This window comes from Ptiloglossa arizonensis, unplaced genomic scaffold, assembly GCF_051014685.1.
Source record: "Ptiloglossa arizonensis isolate GNS036 unplaced genomic scaffold, iyPtiAriz1_principal scaffold0021, whole genome shotgun sequence".
Lineage (NCBI taxonomy): Eukaryota > Metazoa > Arthropoda > Insecta > Hymenoptera > Colletidae > Ptiloglossa > Ptiloglossa arizonensis.
Window position 1 is genome coordinate 468369 of NW_027478391.1, and position 4729 is coordinate 473097.

A 4729-nucleotide genomic window follows, 5' to 3' on the forward strand; every position below is an offset into this window, starting at 1 on the left:
AAAGAAACGGAGAATCGAAGAAACGATAAAAGAAACGGAGAAACGAAGAAAGAAACGGAGAAACGAAGAAAGAAACGGAGAATCGAAGAAAGAAACGGAGAATCGAAGAAAGAAACGGAGTAACGAAGAAAGAAACGAACAAACGAAGAAAGAAACGGAGAAATAAATGGAGAAACGAAGAAATAAACCGAGAAACGGAAAAAGAAACGGAGAAACGAACAAAGAAACGGAGAAACGAACAAAGAAACGGAGAAACGAACAAGGAAACGGAGAAACGAAGAAAGAAACGGAGAAACGGAGAAAGAAACGGAGAAACGAAGAGAGAAACGGAGAAACGAAGAAAGAAACGGAGAAACGAAGAAAGAAACGGAGAAACGAAGAAAGAAACGGAGAAAAGAAGAAAGAAACGGAGAAAAGAAGAAAGAAACGGAGATACGAACAAAGAAACGGAGAAACGAACAATGAAACGGAGAAAGGAAGAAAGAAACGGAGAAAGGGAGAAATAAATGGAGAAACGGAGAAATAAACGGAGAAACGAAGAAAGAAACGGAGAAACGAAGAAAGAAACGGAGAAACGATCAAAGAACCGTAGAAAAGGAGAAACAAATGGAGAAACGAAGAAACAAACGGAGAAGCGAAGAAAGAAACGGAGAAACGAAGAAAGAAACTGAGAAACGAAGAAAGAAACGGAGAATCGGAGAAATAAATGGAGAAACGAAGAAATAGACCGAGAAACGGAGAAATAAACGGAGAAACGAAGAAATAAACGGAGAAGCGAAGAAAGAAACGGAGAAACGAAGAAAGAAACTGAGAAACGAAGAAAGAAACGGAGAATCGGAGAAATAAATGGAGAAACGAAGAAATAGACCGAGAAACGGAGAAATAAACGGAGAAACGAAGAAAGAAACCGAGAAACGAAGAAGTAAACCGAGAAACGGAGAAAGAAACGGAGAATCGATGAAACGATAAAAGAAACGGAGAAACGAAGAAAGAAACGGAGAAACGAATAAAGAAACGGAGAAACGAAGAAAGAAACGGAGAAACGAAGAAACGATAAAAGAAACGGAGAAACGAAGAAAGAAACGGAGAAACGAATAAAGAAACGAAGAAAGAAACGGAGAAACGAAGACAGAAACGGAGAAACGAAGAAAGAAACGGAGAAACGAAGAAAGAAACGGAGAATCGAAGAAAGAAGCGGAGTAACGAAGAAAGAAACGAAGAAACGAAGAAAGTAACGGAGAAATAAATGGAGAAACGAAGAAATAAGACGAGAAACGGAAAAAGAAACGGAGAAACGAACAAAGAAACGGAGAAACGAACAAAGAAACGGAGAAATGAACAACGATATGGAGAAACGAAGAAAGAAACGGAGAAACGGACAAAGAAACGGAGAAACGAAGAAAGAAACGGAGAAACGGAGAAATAAATGGAGAAACGAAGAAACAAACGGAGAAGCGAAGAAAGAAACGGAGAAACGAAGAAAGAAACTGAGAAACGAAGAAAGAAACGGAGAATCGGAGAAATAAATGGAGAAACGAAGAAATAGACCGAGAAACGGAGAAATAAACGGAGAAAGGAAGAAATAAACGGAGAAGCGAAGAAAGAAACGGAGAAACGAAGAAAGAAACGGACAAACGAAGAAATAAACGGAGAAACGAACAAAGAAACGGAGAAACGAACAAAGAAACGGAGGAACGAACAAAGAAACGGAGAAACGGAGAAGTAAATGGAGAAACGAAGAAATGAAAGCAGAACGGAAGAAAGAAACGGTGAAACGAACAAAGAAACGTAGAAACGAACAATGAAACGGAGAAAGGAAGAAAGAAACGGAGAAAGGGAGAAATAAATGGAGAAACGAAGAAATAAACGGAGAAACGAAGAAAGAAACGGAGAAACGAAGAAAGAAACGGAGAAACGTTCAAAGAAACGGAGAAAAGGAGAAACAAATGGAGAAACGAAGAAACAAACAGAGAAACGAACAAAGAAACGGACAAACGAAGAAAGAAACGGGGAAACGGAGAAAGAAACGCAGAAACGAAGAAAGAAACGGAGAAACGATGAAAGAAGCGGAGTAGCGAAGAAAGAAACGACGAAACGAAGAAAGAAACGGAGAAATAAATGGAGAAACGAGGAAATAAACCGAGCAACGGATAAAGAAACGGAGAATCGAAGAAACGATAAAAGAAACGGAGAAACGAAGAAAGAAACGGAGAAACGAAGAAAGAAACGGAGAATCGAAGAAAGAAACGGAGAATCGAAGAAAGAAACGGAGAAGTAACGAAGAAAGAAACGAACAAACGAAGAAAGAAACGGAGAAATAAATGGAGAAACGAAGAAATAAACCGAGAAACGGAAAAAGAAACGGAGAAACGAACAAAGAAACGGAGAAACGAACAAAGAAACGGAGAAACGAACAAGGAAACGGAGAAACGAAGAAAGAAACGGAGAAACGGAGAAAGAAACGGAGAAACGAAGAGAGAAACGGAGAAACGAAGAACGAAACGGAGAAACGAAGAAAGAAACGGAGAAAAGAAGAAAGAAACGGAGATACGAACAAAGAAACGGAGAAACGAACAAAGAAACGGAGAATGAATAAAGAAACGGAGAAACGAAGAAAGAAACGGAGAATCGAAGAAAGAAACGGAGAAAAGAAGAAAGAAACGGAGATACGAACAAAGAAACGGAGAAACGAACAAAGAAACGGAGAAACGAAGAAAGAAACGGGGAAACGGAGAAATAACTGGAGAAACGAAGAAATAAACGGAGAAACGAAGAAAGAAACGGAGAAACGAAGAAAGAAACGGAGAAACGAAGAAAGAAACGGACAAACGAAGAAATAAACGGAGAAACGAACAAAGAAACGGAGAAACGAACAAAGAAACGGAGAAACGAACAAAGAGACGGAGAAACGAACAAAGAAACGGAGAAACGGAGAAATAGATGGAGAAACGAAGAAATGAACGGAGAAACGAAGAAAGAAACGGTGAAACGAACAAAGAAACGGAGAAACGAACAAAGAAACGGAGAAACGAACAATGAAACGGAGAAACGAAGAAAGAAACGGAGAAACGATCAAAGAAACGGAGAAAAGGAGAAACAAATGGAGAAACGAAGAAACAAACAGAGAAACGAACAAAGAAACGGACAAACGAAGAAAGAAACGGGGAAACGGAGAGAGAAACGGAGAAACGAAGAAAGAAACGGAGAAACGAAGAAAGAAACGGAGAAATAAATGGAGAAACGAGGAAATAAACCGAGCAACGGATAAAGAAACGGAGAATCGAAGAAACGATAAAAGAAACGGAGAAACGAAGAAAGAAACGGAGAAACGAAGAAAGAAACAGAGAAACGAAGAAAGAAACGGACAAACGAAGAAATAAACGGAGAAACGAACAAACAAACGGAGAAACGAACAAAGAAACGGAGGAACGAACAAAGAAACGGAGAAACGGAGAAATAAATGGAGAAACGAAGAAATGAAGGGAGAAACGAAGAAAGAAACGGTGAAACGAACAAACAAACGTAGAAACGAACAATGAAACGGAGAAAGGAAGAAAGAAACGGAGAAAGGGAGAAATAAATGGAGAAACGGAGAGGAGAAACGAAGAAAGAAACGGAGAAACGAAGAAAGAAACGGAGAAACGATCAAAGAACCGGAGAAAAGGAGAAACAAATGGAGAAACGAAGAAACAAACGGAGAAGCGAAGAAAGAAACGGAGAAACGAAGAAAGAAACTGAGAAACGAAGAAAGAAACGGAGAATCGGAGAAATAAATGGAGAAACGAAGAAATAGACCGAGAAACGGAGAAAATAAACGGAGAAACGAAGAAATAAACGGAGAAGCGAAGAAAGAAACGGAGAAACGAAGAAAGAAACTGAGAAACGAAGAAAGAAACGGAGAATCGGAGAAATAAATGGAGAAACGAAGAAATAGACCGAGAAACGGAGAAATAAACGGAGAAACGAAGAAAGAAACCGAGAAACGAAGAAGTAAACCGAGAAACGGAGAAAGAAACGGAGAATCGATGAAACGATAAAAGAAACGGAGAAACGAAGAAAAAAACGGAGAAACGAATAAAGAAACGAACAAAGAAACGGAGAAACGAAGAAAGAAACGGAGAAACGAAGAAACGATAAAAGAAACGGAGAAACGAAGAAAGAAACGGAGAAACGAATAAAGAAACGAAGAAAGAAACGGAGAGAACGAAGACAGAAACGGAGAAACGAAGAAAGAAACGGAGAAACGAAGAAAGAAACGGAGAATCGAAGAAAGAAGCGGAGTAACGAAGAAAGAAACGAAGAAACGAAGAAAGTAACGGAGAAATAAATGGAGAAAACGAAGAAATAAGACGAGAAACGGAAAAAGAAACGGAGAAACGAACAAAGAAACGGAGAAACGAACAAAGAAACGGAGAAATGAACAACGAAATGGAGAAACGAAGAAAGAAACGGAGAAACGGACAAAGAAACGGAGAAACGAAGAAAGAAACGGAGAAACGGAGAAATAAATGGAGAAACGAAGAAACAAACGGAGAAGCGAAGAAAGAAACGGAGAAACGAAGAAAGAAACTGAGAAACGAAGAAAGAAACGGAGAATCGGAGAAATAAATGGAGAAACGAAGAAATAGACCGAGAAACGGAGAAATAAACGGAGAAACGAAGAAATAAACGGAGAAGCGAAGAAAGAAACGGAGAAACGAAGAAAGAAACTGAGAAACGAAGAAAGAAA